Source organism: Choloepus didactylus, chromosome 26 (assembly GCF_015220235.1).
Source record: "Choloepus didactylus isolate mChoDid1 chromosome 26, mChoDid1.pri, whole genome shotgun sequence".
Lineage (NCBI taxonomy): Eukaryota > Metazoa > Chordata > Mammalia > Pilosa > Megalonychidae > Choloepus > Choloepus didactylus.
Genome location: NC_051332.1, coordinates 12024110 through 12043804, shown reverse-complemented (window position 1 = coordinate 12043804; position 19695 = coordinate 12024110). Strand labels below are relative to the sequence as shown.

The 19695-nt window shown below is 37.1% G+C and overlaps 1 pseudogene; it reads left to right on the top strand.

Annotated features, from left to right (window-relative positions):
- Positions 1-13554: 13554 nt before the first annotated feature.
- On the top strand, positions 13555-18754 carry LOC119520764 (annotated as a pseudogene).
- The last annotated feature ends 941 nt before the right edge of the window (positions 18755-19695 follow it).

Sequence of the window (19695 nt, the reverse complement as noted above, 5' to 3'; positions counted from 1 at the left end):
TTGTGTACTTACAGGAGTAAAATTTTACATAATGGCCTGTGTTCTGGTCCTCATGTTTGAGGATTTTCCCATTCTTTACCACTGAATAGCCCACCTTCTTTTCTTATTTTCCCTTACTTTAATGCTGAAAATATTTTAATTTTCTATTTCCAGAAAATTGTTTCTACCTCTTAAAGTACACCTTAATTGTACATTGTTATCCAATCTAAATGACAATATTTGAAAAATAATCACATGATAATTGGGGATTTTCAAATATTTCATTCTGCTTATGCCACTCTATAATGCTTTCAAAATTATTCCAGGCAGGGAAAATGACCATAGAAAAGAAGAAATGATAACCATGCAAAATATCTTTAAGAAGGACACATCTACTAACCAGACAAAGGTAAGTTTCATGATTGTGAGCATTTGTCTCCCAATTAGAAAGATAGGATTGAATAATTTAGGAGATCATCACAATCACCTGAGTAATTATAGATGGTATTATTTACTCTCCCATCAAAAAGTTGTGTTTAGTTTCAATTAAGCAAAAAATTAACCTGAGCTCAAAACCATAATCTGAATTCTTATAAAAGGACAATTGCATAAACATGGTTCATATACCTATTCTTTGAAACATAATGAAGTTTTCAAAATTAATGAGCTAGCTGAACAGTTGAGATAATACAGAAGAGAATTTCTGTGTATACAAGAATGTAGTACCCCATGTACATGGAACTATTATAATGAAGGATAACTGGAGACTCTGAATGATTAGACTAGAGAATTATGTTAATAAATATATGTGGACACATCATTAACAATCTCTCATCATTTATACCAGCAGATTTCTCACAATGAAGAGTATCCACTTAAAATTAATGATTTGGGAGAATACTTCATTCATTCCACAATGACTGACATGGGAAAGAAACCCAATGCAGACAAACAATTTCAAAGTGTTCTCAATTATCATTCATTCATTTGTCAAAATAAAATTCAAAATGGATGTAAGTCTTATAACTGTCATCTATGTGGAAAAGCCTTCAGAAGTAGTTCTGGCCTTAGACAACTTGAGAAAATATACACTGGACAAATATCACATGACTACCATCTATGTGGGAAAGACTTCAGTGGTATATCTACCCTCAGACAAAATGAAAGAATTCACACTGTGGAGAATCCATATGTCTGCCATCTATGTGGGAATTCCTTCAGTCAAAGTTTTAACCTTAGGCAACATGAAAGAATTCACAATGCGGAGAAACCATATGACTGCCACAGATGTGGGAAAGACTTCATCGATAGTACAACCCTCAGACAATGTGAGAGAACTCATACAGAAGTAAAAGCATATATCTGCCATGTATGTGGGAAATACTTCACTGATGGTTCTACACTTAGACAGCACGAGAGAACTCACACTGGGGAGAAACCATTTGTCTGCAATGTGTGTGGGAAATCCTTCATTCAATGTAGTATCCTTAGGCGACATGAAAGAATTCACAATGGGGAGAAACCATATGTCTGCAGTATGTGTGGGAAATCCTTTAGAGAGTGTGGTACCCTTAGGAAACATGAAAGAGTTCACACTGGAGAGAAGCCCAATGTCTGCAATATATGTGGGAAATCCTTCACTGATCGTAGTAACCTTAGGCGACATGAAAGACTTCACACTGGAGAGAAACCCAGTATCTGCAATATATGTGGGAAATCCTTCAGTCACTATGGTTCACTTAGGCGACATGAGAGAATTCATACTGGTGAGAAACCCAATATCTGCAGTATGTGTGGGAAATCTTTCAGTCATTGTAGTAACCTTAGGCAACATGAAAGAATTCACACTGGGGAGAAACCATATGTCTGCAGTGTGTGTGGGAAATCTTTCAGTCGATATAGTACCCTTTGGCGACATGAAAGAATTCATACTGGGGAGAAATCCAATATCTGCAATATATGTGGGAAATCCTTCAGTTATTGTGGTACCCTTAAGCAACATGAAAGAATTCACACTGGAGAGAAACCCAGTATCTGCAATATATGTGGGAAATCCTTCAGTCACTATGGTAACCTTAGGCGTCATGAAAGAATTCACACAGGGGAGAAACCCTATGTCTGCAATATATGTGGGAAATCCTTCTATGTATGTGATAAACTTAGGCAACATGAGAAAACTCACACTGGGGAGAAACTGTAAGTCTGCTATGTATGTGGGAAATCCTTCCATTTATGTGGTAAACATAGGTTACATGAAAGAACTCACAGTGAGAAGAAACTATAAACCTGCCATGTATGTGGGAAATGCTTTACTGATAGTCACAGATGACATAAGGTAATTAACACTGGGGAGAAAACATTTCTCCCTTAGTAGGAAAACATTTGACATTTTTCTGCTATTGGACATCAGATAACTCATCAAATGTTTTGCTTATGGAAGAGTCTTCAGCCACAGCTCTAACATTTAAAATAAAAAAATTCACACAGGAGTGTAATAAATATCTCCCAATGTAATAAATGGGTAAATGCTTTTATTTACAATCTATGTTTAAATAACATGATTTTACTATGTTAGGCTGAACTCAAAGTCTGTAATTAACCTATAATAAATTTCAGCTTAGCTCCATCCTTCAGTATACAAGTATAGCTCAGAGTAGGAATAACTCCTAAACCATAAAAATGGACAGAAATATCCTTACTAGGAGGAGAATATTCTAGAAGAGCAACATATAATATTTGATGGAGTGGCTACTCAATGAAAAAATGTGAGAAATTATTTACTTACAAAGCAATGTGTAGAATACATGTGAAGTTTCCCATTGTATAATACATTCTATGTAATTATAAAATGAAGGAATTCTTTGCTGTTTTCAATTTACCCATCAATGTTAAATTTCTCATATTGAGGAAATGTCCACACTAAAATCAAGGTGAAAAGGTGTTCAGCTGGAGTTCACACCAGGAATATCAGACTCTGAAAAATAACTATCAAGAATGCTTTACAAAAAAATTCAGACATGAATTCAGAGTTTTTCTTTTGACATATTAATGAAAAATAAATTAAAATGTAGGATTGTGAGGTGATCTGGAACTGCTGAATGCAGACTTTTGTAATGAGTTGTAGGCAGGGAAATCAGAGTTCTTTTCAACAGATTAGCACATGCACATATTTATGAGATAAAAACTGTGGCTGAAAAGTCTAATTTTCAATTTCTATTTTTTCATACAACTCTAAACATAATTATGATGACTAGGTTAAATCAGAAAATATCTTTAAATGTTAACTGACAAATGTACAACAAGAGATGATCTGTCATAATTCTTATATACTGTTGACAAGTATGTACAGAGCAATAATGAACAGAACATAGATAAATAAACAGATAACTTGGGAGTCATTTCTGGTGATACAGACATTTTCCCTTTAAAATGTTTTTACTGGTCTTTCAACTTAAAATGGAAGTAAAATTAAATCTTAGAATAAGAAGATTTTAAGTCCTGGTGTATTTGTGGACATGGGAATGGAAAATCCCCACAATCCTGATCAGGCATTTGCTCATGCCATGCATTAAAAATGTGTTGCCATTTTGTATCTCCAGGAGGGTGACTCAGGCAGTGGCAATGATGGGACACTTTCTAAGGGGGCTGAGGTGATGGGTGTTTGGGCAGTCCTGGGCATGACTTGCCCCATGATGTTTCCCAGCCATGGCCCTGTTCTGGTTTGCCAATGCTGTCAGAATGCAAAATACCAGAAATGGAGTGGTTCTTATAAAGTGGGTTTATTTGGTTACAAAGTTACTGTCTTAAGGTCATAATCATGTCCAAGCTAAGACATCAACAATAGGGTACTTTCACTGAAGGATGGCCAATGCATCCCAAAAATCTTTGTTAGCTGAGAAGGCATGTGACTGGCATCTGTTTCTCCCAAGTTCTGTTTCAAAGTGGTGTTCTCCAAAGATCAGCATCAGCTTTCAACAGCTTCTTTAAAATATCTGTAGGCGGCAGCAGAAAGCTCCAGTATGAGCTCTTACAAAGGGCCCTAGCAAACTAATCAAGGCACATACTGCATGGGCATGGGCACATCTCCATGGAAATTGTCTAATCCATTATCATCCACAGTTGGGTGGGTCACATATCATTGAAAACAATCTAATCCAAAGGTTCCAACCTCATCAACACTAATGTATCTACCCCCAGAAGATTTCATCAAAGACATGACATTTTTGGCAACATAATACATTGAAACCAGCACATGCTCCAAGAATAACTCCATATCTCTGAACTCCAGAGATACACAGGGCTGCACCAGATGCCAAGAGCCGAACTCATGATGGTGGCCAACTGGGGTTTGAGGAACACCAGCCCGAGCATGTTGCACATATGCAGTGGTTGCTGTGGCTGCCACCTGGGCAGTCCCTGTAATCCTCTCATCTGCCTACAATCCTCCTGCAGGGAGTGCTTCTTTCTCTCCCTGTGCCTGGATAACAGCAGGAGCTTATGCACATCAGCCATCTAGAGTAAAGTCAGCATTTCCACCTGCCTGCTGCTTCAATTCTGGTCACCAGTTCACCATTATGGCTTTGAAGAGACTGTGGATAGAAATATGGACTCTAAAGATAGCTCTGATGTGGACTTGAACAGGAATGTTGAATAGAAGAAAGGCTATCCTTGATTTTAAAACAGAGAGTTTTGTAAAATGAGTCCTGCTTTTGGATGGGAGGGAGAACTTGAAAATGATGAGCTTGGATATTTAGCTGAAGAGATTTCAAAACTAAGAGTTGAAAATGCAGCCTGACTTCCCCTTGCAGCTTATAATAAAATGTGAGAGGAAAAGGATACACTAAGAATTGAAGTCTTGGCTACAAAGAAACAGGAAATCAATGTAGTGCAAAACTCTGGGCTACCAGGAACTGATACCCCAGAGGATAGTGCTGCATGTGAGTATTTAACTGTACATGGAAACTGACTGCCATTTCAGTACAAGCCAGGATTGGAGATGGTGATATCAAGAAAGGATTTGTGGAAAGTCTGATTTTCTGATGTTTTTTACCCCTGTATGTTTGCACCAAGCAAACAATTGTTTGCAATATCTGTATAAATGGAACCACTGTTAGTTTGGGCTGGAGGGAATGGAGGATAAAAAAATTGGAGGAAAAGTTTCTTCAAGGCAGAACCATGGAAATTGAGATCTGTTGTCAGGAAATCTCTGGAAGGAGAGAAGAGCAACTGAAGCACATAGAAAGGGCGAGTTTGCCCTAGAGTCAGAGTGTGGGCCTTCTGCCTCAATGCTCAGGAGGAGTGTGGTTGCCTGAGGCCTCAGAGGGATTGGAGAACACTTTCTAGTGATTGTGGTGAGACTGTTTAGATAGGGTTGAGCATGTTCCCCGGAGGTGGAAGAGAGTTGGGTGCCACCCTGGTGCTTGTGGGGGGTGGGGCTGAGAAGGATGTGGTTTCCCCAGTGCATGGATGTGTTGGAGCTCTCACCCTAGCATTTGGAGAAAAAAGGGCCACCATATAAGACTTTGGAAATGTTGGACTCATGCTCTCATAAGCTCCAATGATAAAACATCATTTGATAAATGACTCTCAGACTTTGAAATCTAATGAAGCATGCCCCGTGTTTTAGGAAATTTTGGTACTGTGGACCCTGTTTCCCTTTCAATTTCTCCTTAGGAAATGGAAATGTTTATCCTATGATAGTCCCTCCTTTATATATTGGAAACAGATAATTTGTTATAGGTTTCACAGGTCCATATCCAGAGAGGAAAGAATTTTGTTTTAGGACAAGACCACAACTGTGACTGATTTTGATGGGGTCTTGTATTTACCTATTGTTACTGAATGGATTTCAGCTTTTGTGATATTGTGATGGGATGAATGTATTTTGTATTTGGAAACAATAGGTCTTTTGGGGATCCAGGGGTGGAATGTGCCAGTTTGGATATATTTTGTCCCCTCCAAAAGCATATCCTTTAAGGCAACCTTCTGGGGGCAGATGTATTAGTGTTGGTTATGTTGGAAACTTTTGATTGTGTTTCCAATAGAATGAGCTCAGAGCAGCAGAGAGGGACATTTTGGAGGGATGCTAAGAGCTAAAAGCTGACACTGACACTTAGCTATATTTGGAGAGGCAGACAGATGGATATTCAGCTACCAGATGAAGCCCAGAATTTCCCCTGGGATATGCTAACACAGAGCCCCAAGGTACTTAGAGAGAAATGTACTGGCAGAAAGACACAAGGATGCATGGGAGCTGAGAGAGAAGCTAGAACAGAACCTGGGATGAAAAGTTGCCAGCCACCTGCCTTCCCAGCTAATGGAGGTTTTCCAGAAGCCATCAGCCATCTTTCATCAACTGTTAATGCCTTAATTTGGACACCTTTATGTCTTTAGGACTGTAACTTTGTAACAAAAGGAAGCCACCTTTATAAAAGAATCCATTTCTGGTATTTTGCATAATGACAGCATTAGCAATCCAGAACAAGTAAGTAAGATGAATCTCACAAAATATTTTAAAAATAAAGCTGCCCTTGATGATCTCATATATAAAGTATACCTTTCTGGCTTCTCTTAACATTTCAGTCACAATTTTTTTGTGACAGATCCTTTATTTAAATTGATTGAACTTGAGTATCTCATATCTCCACCATTTTACTGTAAAATACTTTTAAGTTCACTCAATGTTTTATTGAACTAAGACCAAACTAAATGCAATATATGCCATATTTGAAATCCTGAGAAAAAGGCTACTAGAAACATCTCCAAACCATTAATTTAACATTTTAAAAATATTTCAAAATTAAGGTCTCTGTACATATTGTAAAAATTCTAAAAATTGGATGCTTTGTGAGAGTTTATTTAATTGATTTATTTCTGCATTATACTTTATTTGTACTATGTATATTTTTAAATTTTACTCATTTTATTACTATCAATATGCATTTCTATATTTGGAAGTAAAAAGGAGCTACATTTGATGACTCTGAAAATGTGATGGACTGATCTATTGATTAGGTGATTCATGTATTCATTAATTTCACCACAATGTACCTTCACAGGCCTATAAAATAAGAATAACAGCTGCTGGCATCTTTCCTTTCTACTTATGAAATTTGATATTATTTGTGGGAGTCAGTAATTATTTAATAACATTGTGAAGTTGAAAAAGACAAAATGTATTGAGTCTTCTGTGTTGTGTAAAATATTATGATGTACCATACAAGCCAAACATAATTCTGAATGTGAATAAGCTAAGAAATAAAATGTTTGTCACCTCATTTCCTGGGATTCCTGACACCCTTCCTCCAGGCTCTCCACCCTTCGAAGCCCCCATTACCTCAGTAACAGATGATTCACCCCCAAAAAATATGCTTGGACAGAAATGAAGTCCACAAATACAATAATTTGTGTCCCAGAAGGAGAAGAGAAAAATAAAGTGTTAGGAGGAGTATTTGAGGATAAAATTGGGAACCCTTCATACCTTACAAAGACATAAATATACAAAGAAGAAGCCAAACAAACTCCAAATAGATTAAATCCAAATAGAACCTCTCTGAGGCATATAATAATCAGATTGTCAGATGTTGAAGAGAAGTAGAAAGTCCTGAAAGAAAGACAGAAGTGATTCACCACATAAAAGGGAGACCATGTAAAACTAAGTACTGCTACTGAACAGGCACCATGAAGGTGAGAAGGCAGAGGTATAACATATTTAAAATTCTGAAAGCAGAAATTGCCAGCAAAGAATACATTATCCAGCAAAGCTGTACTTTAAAAGTGAGGGAGAGTTTAAAATTTTCACAGAAAAACACATGCTGAGAGAATTTGTTGACAAGAGACCTGCCCTGCAAGAAATACTAAATGGAGTTCTGCCCACTGAGAAAAAAGTCAGGAGAGAGAGATCTGGAGAAAGATAGACAACTTAAGAGTATTAGAAAGCATAACTTAAAGGAAAAAAAGAGAGGAGGTAAAAACAGAACGAAAAAAAAAAGGATAAGGTGGTTAGTTCAAGAACTGCCTTCTCAGTAATGAATTTGAATGGGAATGGATTAAACTCTCCAATTTAAAGATATAGATTGACTAAATGGATTAAAAAGTGTGATCCATTAATGTGCTGTTTAAAAAAGACTCATCTTAGACCTAGTGACACAAAGAGATTGAAAGTGAAAGGATGGAAAAACTATTTCATAGACACTGTTACCAAAGAAAACATGGGTAGCAATAGAAACATCAGATGAAATAGGTTTTAAATGCAAAATCAATATGGCACATGAATTACACTTTATATATATATAAAGAAATATATTGTTGCATTCAAAATAACAGTATATATATTTTCTCTAGTGCTCATGGAATGTTATCCAGGAAAGATAAAATGTTGGGGCACAAAACAAGTCCCAATTTAAAATGACTGAAATCATTCAAACCACATTCTCTTACCATAATGGAGTGCAGCTTGAAATCAATAACCACCAAAGAACAAGAACTTTCAAAAATACTTAGAGGTAAGGTGTAAATCTCCCATGCAACATGGGACATGAATCCTAGGGATAAGTCTGGATCTGACAAAAGAGATGAAGCATATAATGAAAACACTGGGTATACATAAGGTAGAAATTGAAAGTTCAAAAAAAAAAACAACTGGCAGAATCTATGGAAATGACAGGCACAACACAAGATATGAAAGACACAATGGAGACACACAAAAGCAGATGTCAAGAAGCAGAAGAAAACATTCAGGAACTGGAGAACCAGAGACCTGAAAGCCTACACATCTGTTCTAGTTTGCTAATGCTGCCAGAATGCAAAACACCAGAAATGGATTGGCTTTTATAAAATGGGGTTTATTTGGTTACACAGTTACAGTCTTACAGCCATAAAGTGTCCAAGGTAACACATCAGCAATAGGGTACCTTCACTGGAGGATGGCAAATGGTGTCTGGAAAACCTCTGTTAGCTGGGAAGGCTCATGGCTGGCATCTGCCCCAAAGTTCTGGTTTCAAAATGGCTTTCTCCTAGGACATTCCTCTCTAGGCTGTAGTTCCTCAAAATTGTCACTCTTAGTTGCCCTTGGTATATATGTCCTCTCTCAGCTTCTCTGGAGGAAGAGTCTGCTTTCAAAGGCTGTCTTCAAACTGTCTCTCTTTTGCAGCTCCTGTGCTTTCTTCAAAGTGTCTCTCTTGGCTGTAGCTCCTCTTCACAGTGTCACTCACAGCTCCACTGAGTTCCTTGTGTTTGTCAGCTCATTTATATGGCTCCACTTATCAAGGTCCACCATGAATGGGTGGGGTCATGCTTCCATGGAAAATATCCAATTAGAGACATCACCCACAGTTGGGTGGGGCACATCTACATGGAAACACTCAAAGAATCACAATCTAATCAAAACTGCTACATCTACCCACACAAGATTTCTTGAAAGATAATGGCATTTGGGAGAACATAATACATTCAAACTGGCACATTCCACCCCCGGACCCAAAAATGACATTATCTTTCCATATACAAAATACATTCACCCCATCACAATATCATGAATATATAAATCATTTCAGTAACAATAGTTAAGTACAAGAGCCTATCAAAATCAATTATAGGTGTGGTTGGTCCTAAGGCATAATTCTCCCTTAGTTATGGATCTGTGAACTTAGAACAAGTCATGTGCTTCCAGTATACAAAGGAGGGGCATTCATATGATAAACATTCCCATTGCCATAAGGAGAAACTGAAAGGAAAACAGGGTTAACAGAACCAAAACATTTCCTAAAACCCACAGGACAAACCCCATTAGATTTCAAAGTTTGAGAGCCATTTACAGAATGATGTTGAATCCTTGGGGCTTGAGAGAGTGAGAGTCTAGCCTTTTCCTCACCAACACTTAGGTGAGTGCTCCAACATATCCATACATTGGGGAGACCACCTTCTCAGCCCCACCATCCTCAAACATTGGAGCAGCTCCTGGATTCCCTTCCATCTCCAGGGCACATGCTCAAACCCTTCAGAACAGTGTGGTGGCAGACAGGCTCTCCCCAATTCCCTGGGAATGTGCTCTGCCCTCTTTGAGACTTGGGGTAGCAGAACATTTCCTAAGCATTGACGTGGAAGGCCAACCCTTGACCTCCAGGGCAAACTCACCCTTTCCATGCATGTGGGCTGCTCTACCCTCCCAGCCCAAGACCTCTTGACTCCAGACCTCAACCTCCATGGCTCTGTCTTTGAAGAAATTTTTCCTTCAATTTGTTCCTTGTCTGTCTTCTCCAGTCCTGACTGGCAGCAGTTCCATCTATAAAGATCTCACAAAATTTCTGTTGGCTTTGCATGAAGCACACAGGGTTCAAAGCCATCAGATAATAGGACTTTCCACAAATCCTTTCTGCTAAACTCCTCCAATCTTGGCTGGTACTGAAATTGTGGCTGGGTTCCATGTTTGATTACATCCTCATGTTGGGCTGTAGCTTCTGGAATTTCACCCCCTGGAAGCTAGTAATTTTCCAAGCCATCGGCTTCTGGTTTCTTTGAACCCAAGAGTTCAGTTCTAAGTTTATCTCTCTCTACTCGCATTTAATATAAGCTGCAAGGAGAAGCCACAGTACATCCTCCATACATAGTCTGGAGATCTCCTCAGCTAAATATTCCAGGTTGTCATTTTCAAATTCTTCATTTCTTCTGACATCAGGACTCAATTTTGCCAAATTCTCTTCCACTTTAAAACAAGGATTGCCTTTCTTCCAGTTTGCAACAACACATTCATCATTTCTGTTCAAGGCCTCATCAGAAGTATCTTTAGAGTCTATATTTCCACAAACAGTCCCTTCAAAACAGTTTAGGCCTTTTCTATCAAGCTACTCAAAATTCTTCCAGAATTTTCCCCTTCTGCATTTAAAAATCTGTTCCAACATGTTGGTATTTGCAAACTCAGCAGCAAAAACACCCCACTTCTGCTACCAAAATTTGTTCTGGTTTGCTAATGCTACCAGAATGCAAAACACCAGAGATGGATTGGCTTTTATAAAAGGGGGTTTATTTGGTTACACAGTTACTGTCTTTAGGCCATAAAGTGTCCAAGGTAACACATCAGCAATCAGGTACCTTCACTAGAGGATGTCCAATGGTGTCCAGTAAACCTCTGCTAGCTGGGAATGCTCGTGGATGGTACCTGCTCCAAAGTTCTGATTTCAAAATGGCTTTCTCACAGGATGTTCCACTCTAGGCTGCAGTTCCTCAAAAATGTCACTCTTAGTTGCACTTGGGATATTTGTTCTCTCTCAGCTTCTCCAGAGCAAGAGTCTGCTTTCAATGGCTGTCTTCAAATTTTCTCTCTTCTGCAGCTCCTGTGCTTTCTTCATAATACATAACACATTCAAACTGGCACAACACCAAAGAAGGGATAGAGAAAAGAATGGAAAAATATGAGCAACATCTCTGGGAATTCAATGACAAAACAAAATGCAGGAATGTTCATGTCAAGGGTGTCCCAGAAGAAGAAGAAAAGGGAACAGGGGCAGAAGCAATAATAGAGGACATAGTGAAAATTTCCCATCTCTTATAGAAGACATAAAATCATGGATCCAAGAAGCACATCATACCCCAAAGAGAATAGATCTGAATAGGCCTAGGTCAAGACACTTAATAATCAGGTTATGAAATGATAAAGATAAAGAGAGAATCCTGAAAACACTAAAAGATAAGTGATGCATCACATACAAAGGAAGCTTGATAAAACTATATGTGGATTTCTCAATAGCTATCATAGAGGCAAGAAGGAAGTGGGGTGATATATTTAAGAAACTGAAAGAGAAAAACTACCAAGCAAGAATCCTATATCTGGCAAAACTGTCTTTCAAATATGAGAGATCATGGGATTGAAAAGCTTTCTTGATGCAAAAGGAGAAGATAAATGATACAAAGTAAAGTTTCCAAGGCTGAAAGATATCAAATGGTGTCAAGAGGTCATACTGGGGATTATTCTTACACATCACAGAGATATACCTTTATAACTTTTAATGTATTAGAATAGCTAGAGGGAAATACCTGAAACTGTTGAACTACAACCCAGTAGCCTTGTTTCTTGAATAAAATTGTATAAATTTATAGCTTACATAGTGTGATTGTGTGATTGTAGAAATCCTTGTGGCTCATAGTCCCTGTATACACTGTATGGACAGATGAGTAGAAAAATGGGAACCAAAAGTAAATGAATAATAGGAGAATATGGGGGGCAGGGGTTGTTTTGAATGTACTTTTTACTTTTATTTTTATTCTTATTTAATTTTAATTTTTGCTATTTTTTGGAGTAATGAAAATGTTTGAAAATTGATGTTGGTAATGAATACTCAACTATATGATGATAATGTGAACAATTGATTGTGCACTTTGGATGATAGTATGGTATGTGATTATACCTGAATAAAATTGCAAGTAAAAATATATATTGAGGATTAAACAACACACTCTTAAACAATCAGTGGGTAAAAAAAGAAATTGCAAAAGAAATCAATAAATAACTGGAAAAATGCAAAAGAGAACACAACGTATGAAACTTATGGGATGCAGTGAAGCAGGTCTTCACTGGGATATTTATAACTCCAAATTCATACATAAAAAGGAAGTTGGAGCTAAAACAAAAGGCCTAACTAAACAAAAGAATAAAGTAGGAAACGAAGAGCAATTTAACACTAATGCAAGTTGAGGAAAAGAAATATCAAAGATATAAGCAGAAATAAATAATCTGGAGAACAAAAAGCAATAGAAGGAATAAATAAGACCAAAACTTGGTTCTTTGAGGTCAATAAGATTGACAAACCCTTACTAGACTGTCAAAGATAAAAGAAGATGCAAGCCAACAAAATCAGAAATGAGAGAGCCATTATTATTATGGATCTCAAAGAAATTTTTAAAAATCATAAGGGGATACTATGAACAACTCTATTCCCACAATCTAGACAACTTAGAAGAAATGGACAGTTTCCTGCAAACAAACCTACACTGACCTAAGAAGAAATAGGAAACCTCAATAAACAAATCACAAGAGATCCAATAAGTCATCAAACCTCTTATAAATATAAACCAAGGGTCAGATGTGTTTACAGGGGAATTTTACAAAACACATAAAAAAGAACTGGCACCATTCATGCTCAAATTCTTTTGAAATATTGAAGAAAGATTGGTACATAATTAATTTTATGAAGGTAACAACATTCTATCACCAAACTAGATAAAGATACTACAAGAAAAGAAAACTAATGGCCAAGCTCTGTAACGTATATAGATGTAAAAATTCTCAACAAAATATTGCAAGTTGAATCCAAAGGCACATTAAAGAAATTGTACACCACAGCCAAGTGGGGCTCATTCCAGGTACACAAAGGTGGTTCAACATAAGAAAATCAATCAAAGAAATACAACACATAAACAAACTGAAAGGGAGAAAACAAATGATAAGTTGATAGATGCTGCAAAAGCATTTACCAATTTTCAGCATCCCTTTTTGATAAAAAAAAAACTATTCAAAATGTTGGAATTGAAAGAAACTTCTTCAACAAGATAAAGGGCAAATGTGAAAAACCCAAAGGCAACATGGTCCTCAATGGTGAGAGAATGAAATCCTTCCCTTAAGATTGGGAATGAGATAAGGATGCACAATGTCACCACTACTATTCAACATTTTGCTAGAAGTTCCAGCCAAAACAATCCAGCAAGTAAAAGAAGTAAGTGCATCCAAGTTGGAGAGGTGGAAGTAAAACTTTCATTAATTTTAGATGATATGAATATATATTTGGAGAATTCTGAGAAATTGACAACATAGATGCTTTAACTAATAAATTCAGTAGAATATGAGGGATACAAGATTAATGTTCAAAAATCCATAACGTTCCTTTATACTAGTAATGATCTAACTGAATAGACAATCAACAAAGAAAATTCATTCACAGAAGAATCAAGTACCTAGGAAGAAACTTAACCAAGGATGTAAAGAAGCTCTACACAGAAAATTACAAACTTTATTAAAAGAGATCAAACCTATATTGGTGGGAAGATATCCCATGTTCATGGATAGGAAGGCCAAACATCATTAAGATGTCAATTCTACACAAATTGATTTTCTGATTCAATGCAATCCAATAAAAATTAAAATAACATACTTTGCAGGCTTGGAAAACTAATTATCAAATTTATTTCGAAGAGAGATGGACCTTGAATTGCAAAAAAAAAAAAAAAAAAAAAAAAAAATTCTAAGAAAGAAGAATGAAGTGGGAGGATGTATATTTCCTGACTTGAAAACCACAGTAGTCAAAAGAGCATGGATCTGGCACAAAGATAGACATATTGATAATGGAATAAAATATTGAAATAAGAAATAGACATCCAGATTTTTGGTCAACTGATTTTTGACAAGGCTTCCAAATCCATTGAACTGGGACAGAGTAGTCTCTTACCCAAATGAGGACGGGAGAACTGGATATACATATCCAAAAGAATGAAAGATAACCCCTAGCTCACACCCTACACAACAATTAATTCAAGTTGGATCAAAGACCTAAATATAAGAGCCAGTACAATAAAACCCCTAGAAGATAATATAGGGAAACATCCTCAATACAATTATCATAAGAAGTAGCTAATTAGTCCTTAAACCCAAAGCACAAGAAACAAAAGAAAAAAAAAATAGATAAATAGGAACTCTTCAAAATCAAATACTTGTGTGCTCAAAAGATTTTGTCAAAAAGGCAATGAGGCAGAAAACTCAATGGGAGAAAATTTTGGTAATCATATGTCTGGTAAGAGACTGATATCCAGCATACATAAACAAAGCTTACAACTCAACAACAAATGTACAAACATCCTGATTATGAAAGGAAAAGTGATATGAAATACATTTTTTCCAAAGAGGAAACACAAATGGCTAAAATTCACATGAAAAAATAATCATCTTAATAGCAATTAGGGAAACATAAATCAAAACCGCAATGAGGTATCACCTCACATGAATAAGAATGGCTGCCATTAAACAGAGGGAACTACCAATGATGGAAAGGATGTGGAGAAGTTGGAATTCATATCCACTTCTGGCAGGAATGTATAATTTTACAGATGCTGTGGAAGACAGATTGGCAGCTTCTCAGAAAACTAAATGTTAAGTTATCCTATGATCCTTCAATTCCAGTACTCTGTATATACCTAGAAGATCTGAAAGAAGTGACACAAACAGACATTTTCACACTGATGGTTTAGTGGCCTTTTCACAATTGAGAAAAGATGGAAACAATCCAAGTTGCTTCAACAGGTGAGTGGATAAATAAAAGGTGTATACATATGATGGAATATCATGCAGAAGTAAGAAGGAATTAAGTCCCAAAATATGTGACAAAATGGATGAAGCCTGACAATATAATGCTGATACAAAGTGAGAGACATTGCATATTATCACTAATATGAACTTTCTGTATAATGTAAAATCAGTGTCTTAAAATGTAGAATATAGAGGACCCAGATATAGACAGAAGCTAGAGAAGGGGAATGATTACCTAATATATAGGGACCTGTTAAAGAGGTTGAACTGAAAGGAATGGGAAAGGACAGGGGTGACAAAATCTCATTAATGGGATTAAAAGTATCAGTGCTGTATTGAAGGTGAACATGATTGAAAGGGGTGGTTTAATACCATTTATCCCACAGATAAGCACTACAAATATAAATAAGTGATTGCATGATGTGCTTTTAAGGTATAACACTGGTACAGAGTTAACAACATAGTGGTATATGGGGAAAACTAGCCATGGCTTACCATGTACTATATTTAATAATACCTTACTAGAACCACATTAATACTAGGAAGAAATAATTAGGACATAATAAGACCTTTGAGGTGTTTTGAGTTATGATAATTTTTTAGAAGTGAGAGTGAAGATTGAACAACACAGTGAAGATAATGTGAGACATTGCTTATCTTGGACAGAATATATTCTGTATGAAATTAGGAACCCCCTATTTAATAAGTCAAACCTTTGATCTTGAGGTCTGGTGTTGTGAAATTTATGGCTGTAAAGTGAAGGTTAATTTTACCTATAATTATTTCTAACAGTCACTTCCAGAGAGCCTCTGTTGTTGCTTATGTGTGGCCTTTCTCTCTCTAAACACAACTCTGTGAAAAAATTAATTACCCACCCTGCTGCATGGGACATGACTCCCAGGGGAGTGAGTCTTCCTGGCAATGTGGGATATGACTCCCAGGAAAGAGCCTGACCCAGACAACAAGAGACTGAGGATGCCTTCTTGCTCAAATGAAGGGAAAGAAAGTATACAGAATAAGGGTTCAGTGGCTAAGATATTTAAAATAGAGTCAAGAGTTTGTACCTAGAGGTTACTATGGTGTAAGCATCAGCTAAATATTTCAAATGGCCACAGTACGCCAAGCCCAAATCAACATTAGTCCCAAAAATTCTAATGACTACACAGGTCCCTATCTGAGACTCTTTAAAATTTCACTCACTAGGATTATTTCTGAGAAATTTAAATCCTCCAGAGTACCCCTATGCCAGATATGTCCCCACACCCAGAGGTAACAGCCTCTTCAAAAACATCAACCTGACGCACCCCGTTCCCCATACTATTGAAACCCATTTAAAATATGAAAAAACTAGTGTGGTCAGTGCTCACATATCCCTGAAGATTGAAATAGTGGTCCAATGAGAAGGAGAGGTAGCAACAGACAAGATAGGGTTTAACAAAGGACTGTGAATACTGGATCATATAAACATATTTTTAGTCTCTAGTGTATTAAAACAGATAGAAGGAAATAACTGAAATTGTAGAACAGTAGTCCATGCAATTCTTTGAAATTTGCTCTTTGAATTCCTGTTTAATTTCACTTTGAAAGTTATCATTTTCTAGTATATGTATTATATTTCACAGTAAAAATGCAAAAAAAAAACACCAAAAAAACAATATCAGTTGACCATAAAAAATTGACTCAAGTTTATGCTGTCTGCAAGAGACTCACCTTATATTTAAAGACAAAAGTAGGATGAAAGTGAAGGGATAAAAAATTATAACATGCAAGTATTAGCTAAAAGAGATCCAGGGTAGTTATAGTAATACCATAAAAATTAGACATTAGGGTCTTTGCCTGGATAGAGCTGTAATGCTGGTGTGCCACTGGGAGCTCCAGGATAACCATGGATGTGGACAAGATGTGACCTTCGGCCTGAAATATCTCAATTTATTAAGAAGTATCAGTGCACACTTTAGGTTGCATTTTATGTAAAGGAAGCACTTGTATGTGTGTACAAGAGCCAGAACCACAGAAAAGTGTGAAAGAAACCAAATAAGTGGATGGTGAAGACCCTGAGATGATCTTTGTTGGGGTGGAACATGTAAATGAAGATGCTGAGCTGATATTTTTGGACTGACTTCAAATTCAAAACCAGTTGTTTCAAACATTTTTAACAGAGTCAACCCAGGTCTAATTGAAGGAGAAAATAGTATGGTCACCTCTGACAAGGTACTTATCATGCATTTCAGGCTATAAGTCCTGTAACCCTGACATCAAGACTGGCCATCTTGCCAGTTTCTCAATCTGAATCAAGAGCAACAGGCAGTCCCATTGTTATTGAGACTTTGTCTGAACCTGATTATAAAATTAATTCACCACAAGGCATGCCTAATAACTTCAGAGCTATTTTCTCCTGTGAGTTCATTGCAGCATCCAGGAAGAGAAGCACTATCTGTAGGATGTATAGATGAAAATCCTTGTATATCAAAGTTACTTCCAACTCTGAAGTAAATATCATTAATCCCAAATGGCCTAAACCCAGTGATGTACATACTTTAACTTTGTCCCCCTTGGGTATATCTCATAAAAAAAAAAACAATCAGCAAAATACACCCTCCAAAGATTGTTATACCTTGTTAAACCATGTTCATAATGGAGGACTTTTTACAATGTTTTGCAAAGGACAATTTCAACCCTGTAAATCCAGTCAGGGAAAATAAAAGACTGGCAAAATAGATTTTTCAAATATAGCAGGTCAAGAAACTGCTGATTCCAAGAAAGGAAGCATGATTGTGTTACTTCATGAAATTTACTATGGACAACACAAAGAAAATGGGCAGCCAGAATAGAAGACTGACACATACCTTAAATGCCTCAGCTGCTTTAAAGTTCTAAAAATGTTAATATTATGAACAACATGAAACAAAGTGGTGACAGCTGGGAAAGGCACAGCACCTGCCAACATGGCCACTGGCAATTCCCCTCTCCTTTCCAGCTATAGTGCCATATTGAAAGTGTGCACACACTCAGAAACCCTCCACTCTCTGTAAAATCTGTGGGTTGTCGTTTGAAACAGACCAGGCTCTCTTACAACACATGAAGGACATTCAGAAACTTGGTGAAAAACCTTACATTTGGCAGGCTTGCAATGATAGATCATCAACCTTTGCTGCTGTGGAGACACATTTTTGAAATTCTAAAAATTTTCTTTGTCATTTTTTCTAAAACTTTAAAAAATGACCTCACCATACATTTGTCATTGTAGGGGGCACTGAGAAAAGAATGTTCAGTGTTCCAAATGCTGTCTACAGTTTTTAACTTTCAAGGAGAGACTAGCACAAGACCTAGTATCATCAAATGTTTAAGAAGCCTAAGCAACTGGAAGCATTGTCTTCTGAAACAAAAGTTGATATTCAAGTGTCCCTGGGACCTCTTCAACCAGGATCAGTGGAAGTAGCATCCATTACTGTGAGCATATGTGACTTGGATCCATCATCCCTCTAAAAATAGAATTCAAAAACCCCTCATTAATTCTAGTTTTGGTAAATTTTCTAAAGCAGATTTTTTTTTTAATCTTCATTTTATTGAGATATATTCACATACCACACAGTCATACAAAACAAATCGTACTTTCGATTGTTTACAGTACCATTACATAGTGGTACATTCATCACCCAAATCAATCCCTGGCACCTTCATTAGCACACACACACAAATAACAAGAATAATAATTAGAGTGAAAAAGAGCAATTGGAGTAAAAAAGAACACTGGGTACCTTTGTCTGTTTGTTTCCTTCCCCTATTTTTCTACTCATCCATCCATAAACTAGACAAAGTGGAGTGTGGTCCTTATGGCTTTCCCAATCCCATTGTCACCCCTCATAAGCTACATTTTTATACAACTGTCTTCGAGATTCATGGGTTCTGGGTTGTAGTTTGATAGTTTCAGGCATCCACCACCAGCTACCCCAATTCTTCAGAACCTAAAAAGGGTTGTCTAAAGTGTGCATAAGAGTGCCCACCAGAGTGACCTCTCGGCTCGTTTTGGAATCTCTCTGCCACTGAAGCTTATTTCATTTCCTTTCACATCCCCCTTTTGGTCAAGAAGATGTTCTCCGTCCCACGATGCCAGGTCTACATTCCTCCCCGGGAGTCATATTCCACGTTGCCAGGGAGATTCACTCCCCTGGGTGTCTGATCCCACGTAGGGGGGAGGGCAGTGATTTCACCTTTCAAGTTGGCTTAGCTAGAGAGACAGGGCCACATCTGAGCAACAAAGAGGCACTCGGGAGGAGGCTCTTAGGCACAACCGTAGGGAGTCCTAGCCTCTCCTCTCTAAAGCAGATTTTTTAATCCAAATCAAAAACCCCCACAGAAACAAAATGTTCAAACCATGTATTTGTCAATAACACCAAAAAGAGGAACACAAATGGATCATTCATGAA